The sequence below is a fragment of the Petromyzon marinus genome, chromosome 52, assembly GCF_048934315.1.
Source record: "Petromyzon marinus isolate PM22_M1 ecotype Great Lakes invasive population chromosome 52, UKy_Petmar_22M1.pri1.0, whole genome shotgun sequence".
NCBI classification, from domain to species: Eukaryota; Metazoa; Chordata; class Hyperoartia; order Petromyzontiformes; family Petromyzontidae; genus Petromyzon; species Petromyzon marinus.
This window is the reverse complement of record NC_133718.1, coordinates 4,663,044-4,688,769: the sequence shown is the minus strand read 5'-3', so window position 1 is coordinate 4,688,769 and position 25,726 is coordinate 4,663,044. Positions and strand designations below refer to the sequence as shown.

At 49.2% G+C, this 25,726-nt stretch overlaps 1 long non-coding RNA gene across 1 annotated transcript in view; it reads left to right on the top strand.

Moving 5' to 3' along the window:
* LOC142931275 (uncharacterized) overlaps nt 1–23,057 on the top strand; it is a 35,357-nt gene extending 12,300 nt beyond the window's left edge. The window contains exon 3 of the long non-coding RNA XR_012947293.1: nt 22,110–23,057. This is a non-coding gene — a long non-coding RNA (uncharacterized LOC142931275). The remainder of the gene's footprint in view (nt 1–22,109) is intronic.
* The last annotated feature ends 2,669 nt before the right edge of the window (nt 23,058–25,726 follow it).

The following is a 25,726-nucleotide window of genomic DNA, read 5'->3' as shown; positions in this document are numbered from 1 at the left end:
ATTACATACTGGACACGCACGCACACATATTTAGATGAAGAAAAAACTAATGAATAACGTCAGCTCGTAAACGCGGTGCACCGTTTCTGCTCGCTTTCGGAGTGGGAGAACGACTCGATGGCATGGATAGGAAGCACAGGCAAAGCGGGAAGGTGGGCACGCAGTAAGCCGGTGCCAACAACTGCCAAAAGCTCTTCGGCCCTCTATCTATGAAGATGTTATCGGCCAATGAACGAGTGTTTACATTGTATGCTGCCACACTGCAGGTCACAACACACTCACTCGCTCAACTGCCACACTGCAGGTCACAACACGCTCACTCGCTCAACTGTCACACTGCAGGTCACAACATGCTCACTCGCTCAACTGCCACACTGCAGGTCACAACACACTCACTCGCTCAACTGCCACACTGCAGGTCACAACACGCTCACTCGCTCAACTGCCACACTGCAGGTCACAACACACTCACTCGCTCAACTGCCACACTGTAGGTCACAACACACTCACTCGCTCAACTGCCACACTGCAGGTCACAACACGCTCACTCGCTCAACTGCCACACTGCAGGTCACAACACATTCACTCGCTCAACTGCCACACTGCAGGTCACAACACGCTCACTCGCTCAACTGCCACACTGCAGGTCACAACACGCTCACTCGCTCAACTGCCACACTGCAGGTCACAACACACTCACTCGCTCAACTGCCACACTGCAGGTCACAACACGCTCACTCGCTCAACTGCCACACTCCAGGTCACAACACGCTCACTCGCTCAACTGCCACACTGCAGGTCACAACACACTCACTCGCTCAACTGCCACACTGCAGGTCACAACACACTCGCTCGCTCAACTGCCACACTGCAGGTCACAACACACTCACTCGCTCAACTGCCACACTGCAGGTCACAACACGCTCACTCGCTCAACTGCCACACTGCAGGTCACAACACGCTCACTCGCTCAACTGCCACACTGCAGGTCACAACACACTCACTCGCTCAACTGCCACACTGCAGGTCACAACACGCTCACTCGCTCAACTGCCACACTGCAGGTCACAACACGCTCACTCGCTCAACTGCCACACTGCAGGTCACAACGCACTCACTCGCTCAACTGCCACACTGCAGGTCACAACACGCTCACTCGCTCAACTGCCACACTGCAGGTCACAACACACTCACTCGCTCAACTGCCACACTGCAGGTCACAACACGCTCACTCGCTCAACTGCCACACTGCAGGTCACAACACGCTCACTCGCTCAACTGCCATACTGCAGGTCACAACACGCTCACTCGCTCAACTGCCACACTGCAGGTCACAACGCTTCTCTGGTCTGCTTCTTCCCCTCGCACTGCTTCGCGTTGGCAAATTCCTTCCCGTCGTCTCCCTTTCACAAGCTCTTACACAACGATAATCTTGCGCCAGTCCTAATAAAACCGTGAATAACTTTTATCTATGACAAGTTTGGCGATGTTGCGTGTCGCTTTACGTTTTGGGCCTTTGGGCCTGTATTCGGCAAACTGTAAAAAAAAGCGCTATTATATAAATAAGACACCTCGCGGTTCGTATCTCCATGTTTTGTTACGGAAATATACGAAAATCATTATTTGCAAATGCTGGCACGGCGTGGCTGTGCGCACCACTGGGCACAACGGTGGATTGGACGTGGCACGAAGATAATCCTTGCTTGCGCGGCGAGATTGAAAAATTCAGACAATTATCGCCACGCCAGCCCTCATTTGTGTCAACCTGCGGAGAGCTGTAGCAAAAAAATAAAGATTAATATGATACTATTCCGGATGGCAGTATCCTTATTACAAAACCGCCCGCCTCCGGATCTGGGATATCAATCACGGTGCACGCCGATACGATGCCCGGCACGTATCTTTTTCAACCGCACATTTATGTATCTATCTATCATTTTCCATCATCGTCAGTCACTTTTCGATTGATGAACACTTCAGGCCACTTGCCAGACGTTTGTGTCAAGGGGGTCAAGTGGCAGCCACCACTGCAGACGACGAACACCCCCCGCCCCCTTACCCCCACCCGCAAGTTTCGTAATTGAATAAAGTTCATAATTTGCTTGTGGCTAATTCACAGTGGAGGCCGTGTGGCCTGCAAGAAAAAAAAGGCTTTGCGCTTCTGGAACCAAAGATGCCACGTGCTCTGCAGTATGAGCGTCACATCCTTTTACAAGCGTTTTGCATGAATTATCACGTGGCGAGATTCGTATATTGTCGCGATGAAAATGTAAGTGGGCTTGGGCAGGGCAAGTGGCGAGAACACAAGAAGGGACGATGTGCCCAGTGGTCAAAACTAACGACAGAGTGGCACAGCTTACGGAGGCTCCGACGGTCTCATCACCACCACTTAATGACAGTGGCGATGGGATTAATGACGACGGGCCTCGAAGGATGTGTGCCGTGCAATAACGATAAGAGTCACGTGGTGGTGGTGGTGGTGGTGATCAGGCGAGAGAAACTCTTCCATGTTGGGTACTGAAGAATTTGTGGCACCTCCTGGATCGAGTGGATGGAGCATCATCATCATCATTATTATTTATACTTGGTGTAAATTGACCGGCCGGTGAGAATGGAACTCGGGTCAACGCGTCCGTAGCACAGTGCCCCAAACCACTGCGTTGCCGCACCGGTGAGAAAAAAAAACACACACACATAAAACTGTAGACAACATTGGCAACATTTCCCCACCATCACCACCACCACCCGTTCGCCCCCCTCCCAATGTTTTTCCTGCGCATAATCGCAAGTTGGTGCCAATGCACGGGGAGCCAGCAGGGGTCAAACCCAGACCACGCTTTGTTGCCTCCAACAAAAGCGTTAACGAACCTTTGGGTGCCATGCCCCCGTGATTAGCGCCGAAAGCGTGGCAACTGAAGTTCATTATTTTCTCGCGGTAACACGAAAAAAAGAGCTTCACTGTCCCCATAGCACACCCCCATCGACCGCCTTGCACCCCCCCCCCCCCACACGCTTGCCCGGTTACCGGCACCGGCGGCGCCAAACGGGGCCCCAAGAACCCGACCTTCGACCCCAACCTTTCAGGAGGTGAAATAGGGGCCACGTTTTGGGAATGAAATCAAGCATTCATTAATGCTGCTTTTTTTTGCACACACGCAGACAGACAGACTGACGCACAGACGCACACGCTCGCTGCTCTCTGCCTGGTACTGGTGTTGGTGGCGGTGTGTGGGAATTGGTGCGTGTGAGTTGGTGTGTTTTCGGTGGGGAAGGTGTGTTTTAAAATGTGTATGATTCCTTTGGTGAAAGGGGAACTATTGCGCTATTGTTGAATGCTATGTTTGGGGTTTTTTTGTTGTTGTTGCTGCTGCCATCGGACTTCAGTGCAAGGGATGGAGAGAAAGAGAGACTGCCGTGAGGTTTACCTTGAGAGAGCAAAACAACAACGCAACGCAGTTTAACACGTAGGCTTTCGCGACCAATATTCATGACAAAAGTTTTTATGTTGGGCTAGATTAGACCCAACACAATTTAAGTACGACGTTTTGCTGGTGATTACAACCAGCTTCATCAGGCGATTTGCCAGAAATGAATCTTTCGGTTTCCAATCGCAAAAGTTCCTGCTTCGGTGAACGTATACATCGGCGGTTCTCAACACCACCGCGGGTCGCTTTTAACAGGCTGCGGCATGGTTACCGTGCAGGAGATTTCGGATGTTGTGCCGGGGAAACCTCGGCACCACGCTGTGACCGCAGGACTTGGGGATGGGAGCTCGAGCAGAATTCGCGCTGGATTACTTATTACTTAGATTTTTCTCCGGGTCCTCTGGTTTTTCCCTCCATATTTATAATCAACGTGCGTTTAGAGTATTCGGTGGCTCTAAATTTCTACATCATAAGCCACTTCGTCAGGCTATAATTTGTAGCCAGGTCGCTTCTGAAAAAGAAACTAATAGCTCCGTTGGCTTTACCTGGTAAAATGAAAATAGTTTAGTTTGACTTGTATATTTTTTTCTATGAATTTTCTTACCTTTCCTATACTTTGCACTTATATCGTGTTTTTCTAATGTTTATACTGGTAGGAACCTCCTGGTTACACCAGCCCACAGGGGATGATTGTGTCCGTCCGTCCGTCGTGCATACAAAAAGAGGGAGGGGTGGGGAGGGAGGGGCTGGGTGGGGAGGGGAGGGTGGGGAGGGTGGGGCTGGGTGGGGAGGGGAGGGTGGGGAGTGGGAGGGGTGTGGCTGGGTGGGGAGGGGCTGGTCACCCCGTGGTGCCCTTATAAAACTCAACGTTTAACCTACTCACGCCGGCTTGTGCCTGCCCTCACAGATGAGCATATTTGCGGAATACACCACGCCGCCGTTGACCCTGGCCATTGACCGAGAAACCCAACGTTCCTACCAGCTCCCTCCGCAGGAATGTGTTTATTGTAACGTTCTTACCCGCCCCTACTGGACATCGGTGAAATAGAGCTTCATAGCCTCATCAGATTCCTCCAGTATCAATAAATATTCTGATTCTGAGGAAAGCCGATAAAGTGGTACACGATGTGTATAGCGCTTAACATTTGTTTCGACTTTGTTTCACATTGTGTCGTGCGCTCGCCTGAGTTTTTGTATCACCTCCCTTTTAAACAAGGTCAGGCTACAGGATTCCATAAAGCACAAATAATAATACAAAACTACAGCCCTGAATTATCAATACACTATTGGATGAAGGCCTCTCTATGCCATATTGGCTATCGGGGGGTTTGTTTGACCATACTTACCCACGCTGGTGAATGTGGGTTGGTGAAGTGCGGTGACCGGTTCAAAACATCACTGACGTTAGCCAAGGATGGGGCAATAAAAAACCACTCAGGTCACCGGATTCATAACACTGTGCGGTAACCGCTGCGCCACCAGTGCAGGCTTTGGGATTTACCCACCACGCGGTCGCAGAGTTCACGATGGAAGATTGCCTGCTACTTCCGTTTGTCGATCGGGCAGAGGACCCATAAATATTGGCATAACCTAAGAGACCGGTTTTGCCCCCCCACACACACAACACTGAGATACGGAGATAGAGAGACAAGGGGGGGTTGTGGAATAATTTCCGCTGCAGGAGAGAGGCTCTCAAGTTGGTGTCGTGGACCGCTTGGTGTTAACGTCTCTGTTGAGAATCGTCGGGCGCGAATGCAGTCGATATTGTGAAGTGGCTTTTAGATGATAAACTCCTTAAAATACGTTTTTTTATACAACGGTTTTATTAACAACTTCGTTTAACTCACGGTCGAGAAGTACGTCAATGATGCGGCGCCTGCTCCCACATCAACGCTTACTTGAATTAATAATATTAAACTCCGGGATAAGAAGGCTCAACTAATCGAGTCTCTCACCTTTCTGAAGAGATGCCGCGACTCTAAGGTAATACCAACCGCATTTACACTAACCTCTGCTGCTGTAACTTCTTTTAATGCAAAACGAATTCTAGCTAGAACTAGCTTAGCTCTATCTCAGAAAAAATCAGACTTACGCGCACCGAACTAGATCAGTTAGACAAGATACTCTACAAATCACACTTATCATTGACGGCACCAATGTCTACATCGGATTGGGAACATGTAGACAATATGACTGCCTCTTCAGCTGCCACTGTCGACCAAATGTAAGGACAATTTGATTTCCAAATTCAACCGCCTTTCCAACAAGAAATTGGACCCACACACCGAAAAGCTAGACGTTAACAAAGTCGTAATTAATCGCAGTAACAGTTCTATTTCTGATGGTCTGAAAGCCGTTTTGGCTAAAGAGCTAAACTTTGCAGTCACACCTAGACACATACCAGTTAATTATATTATTGCCCATGTCGACGTGGCACTCAAGGGCCTGGGTCACATCGCTGCAGACGTAGCAAGATCTGAAATCGCTGCAACCTTCAAAAACGCTAAGATGCCACCTAGCAACATCAGCAAAGATGAGCGCTTTGAATTATCTCAATTAAAAAAGAGAGATGACATTGTCATCCTCTCAGCCGACAAGGACAATGCCACTTTCATTATGGACAAAATAGAATATAACAACAAAATTCAGGAACTACTCAACGATGGCAGCTATACAAAAATAAGAAGAGATCCCACCAACAGCCTGGTTACTAAAACCAACAAAATCATTTCTGATTCAACAGCATTAATTGATCAAACCAAACAGTGTTCTTTGAAACTTTCTGCGGCCAGACCACCAAGATTATATGGCCTTACAAAGATACATAAAGAAGATACACCCCTTTGTCTCATCGTCTTCACTATCAAACCCCCCACCTACAAACTGGCTCGTTTTCTGTCTGATATCCTGGGACCTTTTACTGGAAAAACCACCTCTGTGGTACTAAACTCTACTCACCTGGTATCGACAATCAAGGGTATTTCCCTGTCCCCAGACGACCTGCTTGTCAGTTTTGATGTGGTTTCCTTATTCACCAAAGTTCCGGTACCTGACACCATCGCAATCATTGAAGACTTGGTTCATCAAGGACTGCATACTGATGTACCCCCCTGGTGCGACACTGCTTAACCAACACATACTTCACCTGGAATGGAACTTTCTACAAACAAACTTATGGCACCCCAATGGGCTCTCCCCTATCTCCGGTTGTAGCCAACGTGTTCATGGAAAAATTTGAAACTGACGCTATCCAGACTGCCACTCTACGCCCAACCTTATGGAAGAGGTACGTGGATGACACTTTTGTCATGTGGCCACATGGCCGGCCTGCTATAGACCAATTCCTCGACCACATCAATTCCATACACCCAGCCATCAGATTTACCATGGAGGTAGAAAAAGATGGCAAGCTACCCTTTTTGGATGTCTTAATTAAAAGGAGACCTAATGGTTCAATGAGCCACTCAGTCTACAGGAAATCTACCCATACGGATGCTTACTTAAAACCGGATTCCCACCACCATCCATCCCAGAAGAACTCCCTCATCAAGACTCTATACCATAGAGCCCAATGCATTTCCGACCAGGAACACATTGCTAGTGAACTCAAGCATGTACACCAAGCTCTCAAGGCTAATGATTACTCCGACTACACAATCCGCAAAGCCATCACTCCAGTCATGAAGAAGGATCCTCTTGAGAAGCCATTCAAAACCATCACCTTACCCTACATTGCGGGGGTCACAAAAAAGATCTCCAAAATCCTGAATGAACACAATATCCAGGTCCGATTCAACACAGTACATAAAATCCGTGATCTGGTTCCGTCTGTAAAAGATGTGGTTCCAGACATACAGTACCCGGGCATTTACAAACTAAGTTGCCTCTGTAGTAGCAGCTACATTGGAGAAACCAAACGACATATCTCGGACCGCATCCGTGAACATAAAGCAGACTTGAAACACGGTAGGACGAACTCCTCAGCCGTGGCAGATCACTGTTATAATTCAGTTGGCTCACATGACATTGACTTCTCCAAGACGGAGGTTCTCTGCAAGCCATCCGGCTACCATGAGAGATTCGTTCATGAGGCCATCCACATATACAAACACAGAGACAATTTCAACCGAGAAGATGGATTCTGGCTTAGTAACCTTTGGAAAGATGTTATAAACCATTTCGGTTCTTAATTGATTGTATTTTATGGTGACCTTCAGACCGCAGTCCATTCGCTGGCACAGCCTCTTAATACCTTTCACACGACGGTCAATGGTATGGTTTATAGCATGTGGTATAATAATAAATAGTATAACATTGTAATGTTTAACATAATTCATAAGGCAATATATAGTATCGTAATTGTATAGTGAATATACAGCAGTGTGGTATACAGTAGGGTTGATAGAATAAGACATAGTGTAATATTACAAGTCTAATATTTTATAGTCTAAAGTATAGGGTAGTGTATAGTAATGCATTGTATAATTCAAAGGTGGAATTTGTCTATGGATATGATATTATACCATGTAGTTTAGATTGGAAGGTATAATATTGTATTGTAGTCCAGTGTATAGCATAGTTACAACGCAACACAGGACAGAGCAGCGCACCTTGGCTGTTCTTCTTTCTTTTTCTGTGTGCCCAGCCGCCACCCTCATCCGCTCCGGAGGTGGTGCTGGGTAACATGCTAATTCATATGTTAACTCCGCCCACACAGCTTAAAAGACGCGGTCCATGCTTGGCAGTGCTCACTCAAGCGCTGTCTTCCGGACAGTCTTGTTTCTTCACCTGAAGAAGGCTACTTGTGTTGTGGCCGAAACGTCGTGAGAATTTTATTTTATTATGTTTTATTTTTATTATTTTATTTCCGTTCTACGCGACTTTACCGAAAGAACCAAGAAGATTAATAATATTAATTGATAACTTTATAAATGAGTCTTCAACGTACAACTTTTGTTTGTGTGGAGTGAGGATGCTCGTAACTCGTTGACACGGAGCAGGCGTGGCGCCTGAGACACGTGGCAGCCTGAGACACGTGGCGCCTGAGACACGTGGCAGCCTGAGACACGTGGCAGCCTGAGACACGTGGCAGCCTGAGACACGTGGTAGCCTGAGACACGTGGCGCCTGCTTCTTGGGCGAGGCGATTCCAGAGTTTAGGGACCGCGGCGTTTTTGACCTACACAAATATATATAAACAATAAGGCGTCCATACAAAATGTAAATTACTTTAAAGTAGCGAATTAATTGATTAATTGATGCCGATTTTGATACAGGCATGCATTGTCACCGGATCTGAGTACGTGTGCAACATATTGAATTGATTGGACAACGGGAAGTGGACTACATTTTGATTACAAGATTTGACCACGACACAAGAATCAAGTTAAGTAAAACCGTTGAAAAAAGAAGAGCAGGCTTTAACCCTTATTGGCAATAAAACAGAATGTGTTAAGATGTTCAAACACCAAACAGATACCTATTTCAAACGCATCAAGTCTGCGTTAGCCACACACACGTGTGGCAAAACATGCAAACAAAACATTCTCTGGTAATATTTGGCTTTATCTTTGAAACTGATTGGCCTACACTAGACACGGCATTTTTTATGACCTCGTCTCAACACAAGTGTTTGAAAATTCCTGCAAAAAAAGCCGAGGACGCGAATTCCCATACAAGCATTGCAAAAGAGCCGTCTGTGCGCGAGCATGCCTGTGTGTGTGTTTAAACTAAATTGGGAGCGGTGGTGTAGCGATTAGCGCACTGCGCTACCAACCCAGCGACCCCGGTGCAATTCCCGCTCACGTTCAACACCACGGACGATTATCCGAACCGGTCCTGGGCCTCCCCTAGGTCGACTCAGCCTCAAATGAGTACCTGGTGCGAACATCGCCACTGAGGAGACAAAGGCGGCCGGGCGTGGTGCTGCCACCCACCCCCTCGTATGCCGTGCCGACCTTCATAGGTGCCCGCTAACAGCACTTGCACCCCCCCCCCCCTAATAACCGCATCTCCAGTTTCTTCAGCCTCCTACTTCCAGCCCCGCCCACTCCCCCCCGGCATTGTGCCTTGCTCATCTTCTAATCCCTCTAGCAGCGTCCCCCCCTCTCTATCTCTCCTCCCTGGCTCCTCCCCTCTCTCTATCTCTCCTCCCTGGCTCCTCCCCCCTCTCTATCTCTCCTCCCTGGCTCCTCCCCTCTCTATCTCTCCTCCCTGGCTCCTCCTCTCTCTCTATCTCTCCTCCCTGGCTCCTCCCCCCTCTCTATCTCTCCTCCCTGGCTCCTCCCCTCTCTCTATCTCTCCTCCCTGGCTCCTCCCCTCTCTCTATCTCTCCTCCCTGGCTCCTCCCCTCTCTCTATCTCTCCTCCCTGGCTCCTCCTCTCTCTCTATCTCTCCTCCCTGGCTCCTCCCCTCTCTACCTCTCCTCCCTGGCTCCTCCCCCTCTCTCTATCTCTCCTCCCTGGCTCCTCCTCTCTCTCTATCTCTCCTCCCTGGCTCCTCCCCCCTCTCTATCTCTCCTCCCTGGCTCCTCCCCTCTCTCTATCTCTCCTCCCTGGCTCCTCCCCTCTCTCTATCTCTCCTCCCTGGCTCCTCCTCTCTCTCTATCTCTCCTCCCTGGCTCCTCCCCCCTCTCTATCTCTCCTCCCTGGCTCCTCCCCCCCTCTATCTCTCTTCCCTGGCTCCTCCCCCCTCTCTATCTCTCCTCCCTGGCTCCTCCCCCCTCTCTATCTCTCCTCCCTGGCTCCTCCCCCCTCTCTATCTCTCCTCCATGGCTCCTCCCCCCTCTCTATTTCTCCTCCCTGGCTCCTCCCCCCTCTCTATCTCTCCTCCCTGGCTCCTCCCCCCTCTCTATCTCTCCTCCCTGGCTCCTCCCCTCTCTCTATCTCTCCTCCCTGGCTCCTCCCCTCTCTCTATCTCTCCTCCCTGGCTCCTCCTCTCTCTCTATCTCTCCTCCCCGGCTCCTCCCCTCTCTACCTCTCCTCCCTGGCTCCTCCCCCCTCTCTATCTCTCCTCCCTGGCTCCTCCCCCCTCTCTCTATCTCTCCTCCCTGGCTCCTCCTCTCTCTATCTCTCCTCTCTGGCTCCTCCCCCCTCTCTATCTCTCCTCCCTGGCTCCTCCCCTCTCTCTATCTCTCCTCCCTGGCTCCTTCCCTCTCTCTATCTCTCCTCCCTGGCTCCTCCTCTCTCTCTATCTCTCCCCCCCCCCAGCTCCTCCCCCCTCTCTATCTCTCCTCCCTGGCTCCTCCCCTCTCTATCTCTCCTCCCTGGCTCCTCCCCCTCTCTCTATCTCTCCTCCCTGGCTCCTCCTCTCTCTATCTCTCCTCTCTGGCTCCTCCCCTCTCTATCTCTCCTCCCTGGCTCCTGCCCCCTCTCTATCTCTCCTCCCTGGCTCCCCATCCCCTCTCTATCTCTCCCCCCCCTAGCTCCTCTCCCCTCTCTATCTCTCCTCCCTGGCTCCTCCCCCCTCTCTATCTCTCCTCCCTGGCTCCTCCCCCCTCTCATACCTCTATAGCCTCTTGTCACAGCAGCCCTTTTGCCCACTTCAGCAATTGTTTCTTGCCGTGGTTGTCTCACCTGATGACGGACGCTTGTGTTGCGCCCGAAACGTCGTGATTTAATTATTTTATTTTATATTTTCTACCTACGTGACTTTACCGAAAGAACCAAAGAGTATGGATCCCTGCAGTCACGACAGCTTCAAATCTAGTCTGTTAATGCTATACAGAGGATCTTTGTCCGTGTTGTGACCTGCAGTGTGGTGAGTGGGTGAGCGAGTAGGTGGGTAGGCGAGTGTGCGATAGAGAAAACAACCCCTTGCGTTGTATCTTCTCTTCTACAACAACAACAACAAAAAACGTCCCATATCTAACATCACCATCCGAGAATACAGCAAGGAAGAAAAATCACGCGCATGCATGGATCCTGTACACAAGCTTCAGTCATCTGAAGGCGTTTTAATTAGCGATAGTACCGTGACGACGCGGGGATCCCACGATCAATTAAGCTATCACCTTGGTCGGAAAAAGACAAATCCGTTTTTGGCGCTGGTTTATTTATCTATTTATTTATCGGGGCGACCCTTTTCACGAATTTTCCCGGATTTGTTTTTTCTTCTTCTTCTCTTCGGGCAAAAAAAAAATCGACGATAGGGGATCGCAACTTTAAACTAAAGTTTAATTCGTCTTGCATCATCTTTACCAAAGTTATCATGACCCCCCCCCCCCCCCCTGTTACAGGTCGAACGTACAGAACTAAAGCATTAATACAAGCCGTCAACCTTTTAGTTGGGTGGCGTCAACAACAACAAACAAACTCAAGAAATCGCGAAATTTCAAGGTTCAGAGGAGCCTCTTGTGCGCCCCATTGTGGCACGGCGCTCTGCCCACTTGAGGCTCGCAGCTTTTGTGTGTTGCGCTGTCGGGTCAAATCTACCCTCGCATCGCCGAGCGCTTTATATGCTGCCTCGCTTAATGGCTCAACCCCCCACCCCTCCACCCACCCCGATGTTAACCCAAACTTCAACTTTGGCTGAACTTTTCCGGTTGCTGGTTTTGAGGGATTATTGCTCCAGCCCCGATGTGTTTTAAAAGCCACGAGCTTTGGCGCTTGCCATGTTCACGGGGTGGGGGTGGTGGATGGGGGTGGTGGTGGTGGTGGTGAAACAAAGCAAAAAAAAAAAGACCGAGAGAATGAGAAAGGGTCGCGTACGCTTGCTGCCTTTGAGTGGCGAGATGTTAACTACCTCGCCTGGTATACAGGAGGTCGTCAGTTCAATACCAACACTGACACCTGTTGTATATTTCGAGTTTGCGTGTTCTCCCCCGTGGTTTTGGGTGGATTTTTCTCCGGGTCCTTCGGGTTTCCCCTCCGCATTTATAAACAACACGCGTTTAGAGAAGTTGACCGCTACAAACAGCCACGCGATGAGAAGCCACTACGTTGCGCCAGGTGGCTTCTGTAAAAGAACTATATAGCTAAGTGGGCCTTAGCTGGTGAAACAAAAAAGAGGTGTTACGTAGATACGATGAGCTTCTTTCGCTCTATACATAGCCAAACGTGCTAATCCGAGATGCTGGGAGGACGGACAACAAACTAACACACATGAAGCAGTTCTAAAGCAATTAGTTTTCAATTTAGTATAGTAGTGGTGTGTATAGTAGCATATAGTGTATTGTCGTGTATCGTTTACTGTATAGCGTATGTTTAACAAAATGTTCGCACCGCACGTAGCCAATTGTGCTAATGAGAGGTGCGGGATGGAAGTGGGAACAGCAAACTACAAACACAAAAAGCAGTCCTCTAGAATGAATTGTTAGGCAAGAGACAAACAAACAAAACAACAAAACCCTCCGCTTGAAATGCTCTCGATTTGTTTGTTTTTTCAATAACATTCGCAAATGCCGAGAGCGAAAGCGTAGGGCGGAACATCGGAATACCAAACTGTCGGGAGTATGGCGCCACGTCAGAGCATTTTCCTTCAGGAAGGAAAAAAGTGCAGGGAATGTTGCAAAGTTCGAGCAATGTCTCGTCTAGCATCCCATAAACATAGAACGTTGGGTCAACGTTGGGCCAACGTTGGGCCGATGGTTCCAACCAAATGCCAAAATTGGCCCAACGTCGCATGCCTGCTGGAGATGATCGGTGGACTGGTGGCACAGTGTACAATGAACCCGAGTTCGATTCCAGGCCACGGCTAACATTAGTGGTGAGTGAGCGATATCTGAAAAGATTCTGGCATGCCACCTCGTTTCACCAAATTGCACTGACCGGCGTGATGAATGACAGGCACGCCACGAGCAGGCCTTCATCCAGCAGTGGATTCATATCAGCGTGTAGACTATTCACGATCGCATAGTCTAGCATTAACATGTGGTTTGCAACCAGTAGTGAGCTTTGGATGCTTTCTGTCGGCTTTATTGTCACACGCCACGGGAGGCAAATGCCTTGGTTCACTCACGGCGGGGACCGTATGTTTGTAAAGTGTTTTGTGAGCAAACGACTTGTAGCAACATGGAACTTTAGGCTGACCCTGCCCCTGTGACTGAAACCAATCGGCATCTGCGCCGTAATGTTTTGGGGTCCAAATTTTTAAAAAAATGTGGTTGGATTTTTCTGGTATGTCGTAAACATTGTTGCCAAATTGAAACTCTGGCCCCTTGATTCATGAAGCAATCTCAATTGGCACTTTTTTTGCGTCGGGTGGAGGAGGGTAAATGACACACCGGCATTGTGCTCGCGCTGCGACCCGACCACAAAAATACCATCATGAACCGTTACTGTGGTCACGAAATTTCTAAGCCGAGTAAAACAGAATAATTTTAATTTACTCATTCACCCACAGTCACAAACATCTATAGAGAGTGTATAAAACGTATCTCCTAAAATTATTCACCAATCGGTGACGTGTATCAGTGACGTGTATTACCTTACTATCGTCGCATAGAGCAGATGGGCATGCGCCCTAGTTTTGGAAGCAATGTGTGTATGCATGTCGAGCTTCTTTCGCACCGTCCGTAGCCAACCGTGCTAATCGGAGGTGCGATTAATCGGAGGCGCATACGCCGACGTTCTAAAACATCCGACTTAAACACACGCAGCGGAGATGACTGTAGTACAACCGACAACAAAACCAGTTCACTTTCAACGATGCCAGTAGTGGCACGCGCGCAAAGAGAATTTGTCTGAACACAGACTGACAGGGCCACTGGTGTAATTGGCTTTAATGGGCTTACAACCCTCGCACTGATCAAATCTGTACATGATGAGAGAAAAAATCCCGTCGTAACGGGAGAATGGTGCAAGGCCGGAAAACCCCGTTAGGGTTCAAACAACCGCACAAAAACGTGTCAAATATCAGACGGTCACATTTTCTCAAATTTAAATGAACAAATATTCCACTTCAAGTTGAAGCCCCGCGTGTAATTCGTCGTAACCGCTCCAGAGTTGTGCTTGTACTGAATCAATGCTGCTGAAATTATTCACTCCCACAAGGCCGTGAGACAGATGGGTTTTGTAAATAATACTTTTATCGTTTACGTGGAGAAACAGATATATATTCTCCGTTTACCGATTTTGGTTATTAATATTCTCCACAACTACGCGAATGATAATTATATTGAGTTATACACCCACGGTTCAGTTTAATTTAATCCATACGTGGATAATTAACGTAAACTTGATCCTTACTTGCACCTGTCCATGCGTTGTTTTGTTGTGGCCTATTAACAACGTTTGAAGCATTTTGAAGCATTATCGCAGCCATCCTTACTACTGCTAATAATAACTGTAAATCACAAGCCTTGCTCATTCCACTACTGGATGAAGGCCTCCGCACGCCGTGCGGCTTGGCTGCAATGCCTCCTCATTCGCGACCCGGGGCCAGTTCTCGTTCCACCTCTGCCACATCTTCTGACGCCGTCCAATATCGCGAGTGTCAAAATTCTCCCACGTCCGGCTGCCGCGCGCACACACAATCCGAAGTTAATAAACGCATCGTCGGAGAGGCTTCGGGCGGCGGAGAGCAACATCGCGTCGCGAGGTGACATTTCCCCAACTCACGCTCGAGGAAATGTTACGTGACATTCGCTTCGCGTGGGTTGATTGTTCTCCGTGTCGTTGTTTTAAAGCCGCCGCGAAAGAGATTTCAGGTGTCGCTGTGTGTGCGTGCGTGCGCGCGCGACGTGTGGAAGTGCACGTCGCCGTGACCTTGAACTTCAATGAAAACAATTCAACGCATCCGTCAATAACGGTGTGGCTTTAAAATAATTATATTTATAAACGGTGACGTTTCGGAGCAGTGGCCCTTCTTCATGACGCACGTTGAATTTTCGTACTGTTCATTGTGCTCGTGTACCACTGCCAACGCAGCATCACGAAAGGCATTCTTAAACCTCAATGAAGCAAACTTGATCCTTGCTTGCACCTGTGCATGCGTTGTTTTGTTGTGGCCTATTAACAACGTTCTGAAGTATTTGAAGCATATCCCAGCCATCCTTACTAATAATAATAACTGTAAATCACAAGCCTTTCTCATTCCACCGCACATTATGGGACCCCCCCTTTTGATTGGAACCGCCGCAGCCATGATATAATCGATCAGCTCGCCGAACTTTTAACCCAGTGGTCGCCGATTCGAATGGATTTATCGACGCAGCAGTCGAAACGATTACGCGAGTCTCTTAAAATTCCCCGGACCGCCTCTGTCCACCCCGCCGGTGCAAACGGTTACGCCACAATCAACCGTCAGGTTATGTGTGATGGAGTAAAGTGTGAGCACTGCCAACTCGTTCGTGAAGTCTGGCCAGAGTGGAAGAGTAGGCCAAGTACCCCATAGATGTGGGGGGGGGGGGGGATTTAGAACTCCCTCCCTCTCGTAGAAATTCGTCTGCCAGCAGTGGCATGAGCAATCAGCGACACGGTTTCCGATTTACATATATACTTAAATATATATTGTGGCAACCGAATAAACTAAACAATATTTTGTATTTTACCAGGTAAGGCCCTTTGAGCTATATAACTCTTTTTAAGAAGCGAGCTGGCCACAAATGATAGCTCAACGAAGTGGCTTATCATGTGGACATGCATAGCAGCCAAATAATAATGGTTATCTGGCATAGTTAAGCTATCTCACTCGATGCCCCACGGCCCCGATCCTCTACACATGGACATGCCGCACCGTGGGCCCCCCTTTGGCCCCCCAATGGGTACGTATGGGGGACCGCATGCCGTTCATGACAAACTGCACGGTGCTCAAGTCGGTGTCGCGTTCGCCTGCGTCTCGGTCGTCACGCGTGTCGCTTGGCACCGTGCCGCACGTCTCCTGCGTCGCACGCGCCACCGTCTCTCGCCGCGTCGGCCGTCTGACCCAACGCATCGTCTGTGTTTGTGCCCCCAGGCCCCACTCCTCCAAACATGAGGGCACCCCCCACCACCACCACATGCTGCCCATGCGATTCGGGCACCCCCCCCCCCCGCCACGGCCGCCTCCCTTCGGTTTCCCTCGTCGGCCCCCACCGCCTCCCCCGCGCGGGATGCGGGCCCCCTGCGCAGGTCCAGATGCGGGGACCCCCTCTCCTCCCGCAGTAAACAGTCTCCCCGCCAACCAGTTTCTCATGCCCCGTTTTTTGCACCGTCACATCTGGGCCGTGCCGACGAGGGGCCCGCACAGTATGGGTGGTTTTCCACTGGCTATTTGCCGACCAGAGCTGGACCAAACTCAGAAAAACTCTGGCTTCGGGGGCCAAGCAGGGTCGGAGGGCGGGGTTTAAAGTGCACGCTTCAGGAAATGCTAAATATTTAGTCACGCATTGGCATACACGCGCGACTCGGCTCATTCGGTATGTGACGTCGTCGGCACGGCTCGACTTCTGCAGTGGAGAAACAACCTCGGGCTAGGCTGGATCGCATGTGCGGTGGAAACAACCGCTGCCCATCCACAGAACTCGAGAATCTTGATGGAGTTCTCCACTCTGTGAAGTCAAGTCGGGGGCTGCACCGTTTGTGTTTTCTGTCGTCATAACCGAAGGTCGCGTCTTGGGAGTGATTTTAATAAACACAGATCTTTGTAACATTGCACTGTTCCTCGTTTGCTGGTAATGCAGTTACAATCAAGGTCAATATTCCAGCATGGGCAAAGCTGCCGATGCCACCACACCTTGCTACCAACATTTTGTACCTTCCAGATTTCGAAGCCGCTTGCACATTTGGACACGCAACCTCAAAGATCTGACCGAAAAGTATCCCAATATCATCAGCTCTTCAGTTGTGTTCTTGGTCGCATCAGACACGTGGAGAACATGGCCCTGCACCATCCTGCACGCGTGTCCACGGTGCCTGTACCAGGCAAGGTGAATTGAAGCTATACAAAGTGTCAAAGGGTCGCTGACAGGTCGTGTCTGTTACCCACCCATGCAGGTGAAAACGCAGGTGTGCTCGCAAACATGTCAAAGACAAATGAGTTACACGAGCGGCTCTATAGACACGAGGCTCTTCTCAATGTTAAGCTGCCGCGCTCCCATTGGCTCCACCACCGCCTGATCACGTGGAATGAAGCAGGCGGCGTTTGTTGTGGTCAGACCACTTGGCCCTGCAGCACACAGCCCAATAACATCCAGCCGTACAGCACAGCAGCGCACAACCCTGCAGCACACAGCCGTACAACCACAACCCTGCAGCACACAGCCGTACAACCACAACCCTGCAGCGCACAGGCTCTAGGAGGAGCACCGGCAGCTCCAGGAAAAGCAGCAGCTCTAGAAACAACAGCTCGAGAAGCAGCTGCAGCAGAATGAGCTCGAGGAGAACGGGGTTCCCATCTTTCCCGAGCACCAACCCCAGACCAATTTGTAGTCCACCACAGGTCCTAACAGATCGGTGCGGTATCACGTGAGGAAGTTGATCACAATCTCACAGCAGTGATAGCTCCACAGACAGATTTAGGGACTCCATTGGTGCCGCGCCATCTCCTCGCTACCTCAAAGATGTCTATTGGTTGTCCTTAAACCACGCACCTCCGATCGGCGGGGTTGGCTACGTAAGGTGCGAAAGAAGTTCAACAGACCGTACCTTCTGGCCACCACTCAGGGCTCTCAACTGGACGCAAAGTAACTTGCTTTGTTTTGCAGGACAACTATTTGCATGCATTGAACATTGCATTTAATCCATTACTCATTGATTAATAAGCTAACACGCAAAAAAACTAACACGCATCCATGTTCACGGGATATATAACACATGCCAGAAAAGTTGAATTGTGCGTGTAGTGTAGCGTGTGAATCGAGGGTTGTGCCGTGTGAACAATGTCTGCACATTGGGAGCTGGTGTGCGTGCGAATGGTGTAAGGGGCCGTCCATAAATGACGTCACGCACCTGGGGGGGGGGTCAGACATTTGTGACGATGGGGGGGGGTTGAGAAATGTGACGTCACATCAAAATGCGCAACTTTAAATACATATAGATAACACGTTCTACTTAATCAAATAGACTTTTTAAATAAATGTTTTCTCCTACAACATCAGTTTTGTTTATGACGACGGTAATTTGGGCAACGACGAGAGGATTGATATCTGGTGGGTCGAGGCGTTTATGTGCGCAATGGGATGGAGTCGCCAAAAAAAAAAAATTACGATGTTTACTTCCGTTTATTCGGGCTCCCGGGGTACTGCCATGAGGTTCATGTGTCTGTGCGTGTCTGCGAGTCTCTGTACACGTCAGAGAGGATCTCCCAAGCAACATTGAGGGAGGGTGGCGTTCGTGCACATACTGCCCTACATGACATAATAACAGTCTGGACCACTGGATGGGTTCCTCAGGATTGGATGCATGCCCTGGTGGTCCCCTCTTTAAGAAGAGACTACACAGTAACTGCATCATGGGCATCTCACTCCTCTGTGCCAAGAAAGGTCCTGGCAAGGATTATTCAACATTACCTTGCCAGGCACGCTGAGGAAAGGCTTGCCGAGCCCCATATTTTAGGTCAGTCTGCTACAGTAGAGGTGAAGAGAATTCCAGCAAGACCTATACATCTGCTTTATTGACCTGGTCATGGCCTATGATACCATCAGTAGGCTTGGGCTCTGGGTTGTACTTCATGCTCTCCGAGTCCCTGACTCTGCACAATCATTAAGGACCTTCATGATGGCAAGTAGGCCCGGGTAAAACTACGTGGCCGGGAGTCTGAGCCATTCCTTGTTCACTTTGGGGTGCGACAGGGATGTCCTCTGGCTCCCACATGATTTAACATCCATTTCGACCACGTAGTTAGTGAAGCCTTCAATGGCTGTACCACAGAAATTTCCATCTGGTACAGATACAGTGGGAGGCTGATCAATGCCCGGGTGTGGTCAAGGGATGGCTCCCTATTGGTCAACCATGTTTTGTATGCCGATGATCTGGTGAATGCTGCTCACTCAGAGTATTTGGAGGCACTGCTTCTGAACCTGGAGCGTGCCACCAAGAGGTGGGGCCTTACCATTAAACCCACAAAAACTAAGCACCTGCCTGGGTGTTTGTACCATCAAACACTCCACCCCCACAACTCCTAATTGTTCATAGGGTAGTTGTGGACAGAGTGGAGAGGTTTTCCCATACCTGGGCAGTGTGCTCATGACTGGCTCCGGTTTTGCCAGCAGAGGTCGAACTCCGAATCAGTCGAACGACAGTATCTTATCATCGGCTGCATAACACTGTGTCGAAGCTACTGGCTCTGTCGCTCCACATGAAGCCTCGGTTCTTCTCGGACATGGTCATGCCCTCCCTTCTCTATGCTTGCGAAACGTGGACCCCCAAAATGGAACATCGTCGCTGGTTAGAAACCTTTAGGCCTACGGTCCATCCTGGGTTGAACCAGGCAGGATTGTGAGCAGCTCAAAAATCCTTGAAATCATCTGGACAAATCATTTTCGGCGAGCTCCTCCGGCAAGCAAGGCTGCGTTGGCTGGGTCAAGTGGCCCACATGCCCACCCACTGCAAGCCTAAATAGCTTTTTTTCGGCCGGATAGTGTGGGCTAAACGGGCGTGGCACTGGCTAGAGAAGAGATGGAGTGATGTGGAGCCCAGTGGACTTGCTGATTACTGGTACCAGCGGTGTCAAGATTGGCCTCTGTGGAGGAGGCCCATCAAGGACGCTACTGGACAGAGGAGTCGCCCTCCAGCAACAATGGAGGGCAGAGGAACGATACTCACAACGATCGGAGCACCGGGCAGATAAAACACAGCAAGTTGATACAGTAGGGCGCACAGGTTGTGTGTCGGCCAGTCATCTCAGTCAGTGGACCCATGGCACCTGGATCTGCCCCGTGACCTGCTAGCGGGCATTCGACACTTCACGCGGTTTTAACACGCACATAGCCTGGCACGAGCGGTGGTGATATCACCACCACTTAGCGAATGGTGGTTGTTTTTGTAGATATCTCTGCGCGATTATGGGTTTCTACGTGAGTGCGTACGTGTCTTTGCGCGTTTGTGGGTCTCTGTGGGAGTCTACAGGTCTCGAGTCGTCTATATGGGTGTGCAAATGAACGTACAATGAAGGACATGCATTGCTCCTAATCTCGCCTAGTAGTTACTTTCCTTTTAAGGCAGTGTTATTGACCAATGCATTTAAAGTTATATGGAGGCACCACTAGTTGTCAGCCATGATAAATTCACAGCTGGATGAAGGCCTCAAACCCGTTCCCATTTCACAATCCTGCAATGTTGCTACCGCACCTAGAACCTGCTCACAGGGTCTCTGTGGAGCTTGTCGGCTAAGCCTACTTCAAGGCTAATCTTGATTTCTGCCACTATTTTGTTTGGTTAGCCAAGTCACGCCTGGGTATAGTGTGCATCGAGTCTAGTGAGAGGGCAATCGATACCAAAACTTGGGGCGATTCAAGAGGGTTGGTTTGTCTTTAATTTGTAGACAAGATCTCCCTGCCTGCTTTAACACCATAGCCTATATCTGCACAACACTCTGCGCTTACAGTATACCACAGGACGACCTCGTAGTCCTGACACTCACCTGAGCCTAAGGGTTCCAAAACACACACCTCCTTAAGGCACGTTTAGCCTGAGATGGTGTTTACCACCCACTTTAGGGGTACGTTCATAAGAAACCCGACTTCAAGGTGAAGCGTGCCGCCGCCTCCCAGCGCTCCTCTGCCCGTACCTGCTCCCCACTAACAATCACAGGGACTGTTAATTAGACCCTGGTGCATTACAATAATATATTAAATTTCATATCCCCACTCAAACCCCACAGTCTTGCCGCGCTGCTAATTACAGCTGGAAGCTTGGGTGTTTTATGGGACCGCTCCTGTTCCTTGCTGGAGCTCAAGCGCATAGATGGCTGGAGTCTTGCTTCATTCACCCTCTGCTATCCTCCGGTGGGCGTGAGGGGGGGGGTCCCCTATTTATAGGAAGCCGGCCACACTAATGGTGATTGAAACCTTGTTTGCTGCAGGTGGTTATAATTTTCAATCACCTGCATTCCCTATTACAGGTGGACCCCACCCTCCATTGTATTCTGCTTTGCAACTTATTGGTGCCATGTGACAGTCTCTATGCAAATCTTTAACCCCGTGTGCAACGGTATTACTTTGTCCGTGTGTTTAAGTGTGTATATCTGCGTGGGGAGTGGTAGTGTAGTGGTTAGTACACCGAGATCGATCCCCACTCACAGCCAACGACAGTGAAGCTCATGTGACCAAATCTCGGCCTCCGCCGATGTCGATTCTGCCTCAAACAAGTACCTGATGCGATGGATAAACATTGCAACTGGGAAGATAAAGGGGGCCGGGCATTGTGCTGTCCACCCATTCCTTCATGTTCTGTGCCGGCCTTCATAGTTGCTAGCTAACATCACTTACCTCAAGAGTCTCTTAAGGCTATATGGGGGGTCTTTGTATCTGCCTGAGGGAGTGATATTGGGCTAAGAATAAGACGACCCGATTTCGAATCCTGATCACGGCCAACATCTGTGACGAACATCGGAACCGGTCTTGGGCCTCCCATGAGTCTGATGTTCACTCGTCGTTAGTTACATCTATGTATGCTGTAAATAGCCATCCGTGCTAATCGGTGGTACGGAATAATTCCAGAATCTCTGGAAGAAAAAAAACCATCCTAGTCTGATGCCAGAACAAGTGGGAATGTGAACGTAGCTGTAAACAAATTTCATCGTCTGCCACCCATTTCCCCCTCCGCAGCATTACAACGGGAGATCTCGTCCGAGAGGCTGGAGGACAACGTGGCCTCCCGGGGCAGCCTCTCGCAGATCGACGACCGCACCGCCACCCCCAAGGCCTCCAGATCGGACGCAGCAACCAGTGGTGCTGAGTGCTGGAACCTTTAACCAAAAGTCATCATTCTTCAGGATCGGCCGGTCGCTAAGGGGAATCAAGGCTCCAAATTTGTTGTTCGCCAGCACCGGTCGGCCAGCGTCACCCCCACCACCTCTGCCACAACTACCGCCACCACTGTCACCCCCACTGGCACCGCCACTGCCACCACCATAGCCACTGCCACCACCACCACTGCCATCTCCACCACTGCCACCTCCACCGCCACCACCCCGACCGCCACCGCCAATGCCACCTCCACAGCCACCATCCCCAATGCTGCCAAATCTCCCTCAATCACCACTCGTCCCAAGTGGTGCAACAAATGTTAGAAAGCAGGCATTGGCCAGAGCCGAAGGACTTCATTTAGCGAGGATGAGGTGCGGCTGCCCATCTACTTGCCACCATTCAACCCCTTGGACTTCTGCATGTGCATCTCCTGTTTGGATGACGCCTGCAGCCTGTGCCTGCTGCCTGTGACTGCATCCTCTACATGCAGCCAGTGGCTGAATCCTCTACACACAGCCCGGGACTGCAGCCTGTACCTGCAGCCAGATACTGGAGCCTGTGACTGCAGCCTGAGACTACATCATACACCTGCAGCCTGTACCTGCAGCCTGTGCCTGCGAGCTGTGACTGCTGCTGTGCACCGACGTCAAGGCTCCTCCGCTGCTTCTGACTTTCGGCGCTGCAGCCGGAGTGCACACGGTGGCAGGACTCAAGCTGAGTGCCACTGGACCCTGCGCTACGCTGGGGGGTGTCGTGTCTGCGACTGAACATTTTTAAATAAACCCGCATTTGTCGGATTGAACACATTTGGCTGCTGCCTGTGGTGTGTAGATCTTCTTTCGTGCCGTTACGTAGCCAACCGTGCTCATAATCGGAGGTGTTGCACCATGGAATACATTTGGGAGTCGGGACATAAGGAGTGATCGAGTTTGCTGTGACGAGGGCCATTAGCATCTCACAGCCTGACCACGATATAAGATAGCTGATACCGCTCGTATCCATTCATAACATGCAGCTGGGTGTGCATGTGTTTGCTTCCAGTGTTGTTACGTTAAAAGTTTACCTTCTGTAAAATAATGAAACTTTAATCTTACTAGGTAAATCCCACCGAGCTATTTGCTTGTTTTCAGAGATGACATGGCCACATATAATACCTCACCACACGTGGGAATTTATAGTCGCAGCCAAATAATCTAAATGTATGTTTTTTTTATGTGGGGGGCAAATAGGAAGAACTGGAGAATTATCCACACGCCCAATCATTGGGAGTGACCAAGCAACCTTCCACTACAGCCTATCGTCAGGGTCCAGATCGAACTTACGACCTCCTGCAGAAGAGGCGAGGGAGACGGAGATCTCCTCACCACAGCGGCATCCTACTGATGTGAACCTCGACTCCAGCAACGAGGTGGTCGGGTTTGTGGATCACACAGGTTGACACGCGGTCACAATCATGTGCATCAAACATCCACTCCCCTGGTTAGAAAGACTTTCTCTCAGGGGCAGTCCAGAAAATAGGTTGAGTGATCTCCACGCCTGTGTAGGGTTTCTCTGGGCATTGTTTTCAAATTCCCCATGGAGGTGGAAAAGGATAGCAAGCTACCATTGTTGGATGTTTTAATCGAAAAGAGACCAGATGGCTCAATGGGACATTCTTTCTACAGGAAAGCCTCCCATACGGATGCATATCTAAAACCTGACTCCCACCACTATCCATCCCAGAAGAATACCCTCATCAAAACTCTACACCATAGAGCTCGATGCATTTCCGATCATCATCACCTAGCCAGTGAACTGGAACACGAATACCAAGTTCTCAAGATGAATGGATATTCAGACTACACAATTTGTCAAGCTATCACCCCAACCGTTGGGAAAGAACCATCTGAGGACCCCATCAAAATCATCACCTTGCCATACATAGCAGGGGTCACCAACATTTTTTCCAAAATCATGAGCAAACACAATATCCAGGCTCGATTTAACACAGTACATAAAATTCGTGATCTGATCCCATTAATGAAAGATGTGATCTCTGACATGCAATACCCCGGCGCTACAAACTAAGCTGTATCTGCGGCAGTAGTTACATTGGGGAAACTAAGCGACATGTCTCAGACCATGTTCGTGAACATAAGGCAGATCTAAAACACGGTAGGACCAATGCCTCGGCCGTGGCTGATCATTGTTTTAATGCGGTGGGCTCACACGAAATTGATTTCTCTAAGACGAAGGTACTTTGCAAAACCACTGGCTATCAACAAAGATTCGTTCATGAAGCCATCCATAAATACAGACACAGACACAATTTCAACCGAGAAGATGGGTACAAACCGAGCAATCATTGGAAGGACGTTATAATTCATTTGTTTGATGTGGTGGATTTAAGACACTAATCAACATTCTAGCATGAATTAAGATCTACATTTGAATACTGTACTTCATTGAAGATTAAAACTAACCAACTGTGTAAAAAATACAACGAAGAATGCTGAACACAGGGGCCCAAAGGCCCAACACGTCAAGCCGGCCAGAAACAAACAGCACTATCAAATCTTGACTTAAAGCTTTCATGACTGCAGGAATTCATATTCTTGGATCTTTTGGTAAAGTCACGTAGATAGGTTCAAAGAAAATAACGCAACAGGATGACCGCTTGTGTTGCAATCGAAATGTGGGAGTTTTTTGTTGTTATTTTCTGTTATTTTCTTTGAACCTATCTATGTGACTTTACCGAAAGATCCAAGAATATAGCACTATCAAAGTTGCAATAGATAATAATATTGAGCACCTTTCTTTAATATAGAATTGAATTATTATTATTTTAATATAATTTTCTACATACGTGACTTTACCGAAAAAAAACAATGAGTATAGCACGTTTCTTTAGTTGAACGTGGTTATACAAGCGTGGGAAGAGAGGCGGTGGGAGGCAATCCTCGAGTCTGGCAGTGCGAGGAAAGTAGCCTACAAAAGTGGTGTGACTTGGAAGTGTGGTGGATGAAGTGTGGTGGATGAAGTGTGGTGGATGAAGTGGGGTGGATGAAGTGTGGGTGAGACGAAGTGTGGTGGATGAAGTGTGGTGGATGAAGTGTGGGTGAGACGAAGCAGTCTGGTAGACAAGACAGAGTCTGCAGCACGGGTGGAGGAATCAATGAGTGAAGTTCCCGAGAAGAGTAACCATGGTAGTAGTAGTAGTAGTCAGAATCAGAATATGTATTTATACTGGTAGAATCCGATGAGCTATAAAGCTCTTTTTTCACAGATGTCCAGCAGGGGCGGGAAATAACGTTAGAACAAACAATACAAAAACACAATAGTGCAAAGTACAAAAAACAAATCACCCAAACACATACAAATAAAACTAAACCATCCCAATGGGCAAACCCCACTGAGGTATTAACTTATTTTTCAAAATCGACCAGGCCACAAATTATAGCTAAAAAAAGTGGCCAATCATTTGGACATTTAAAACG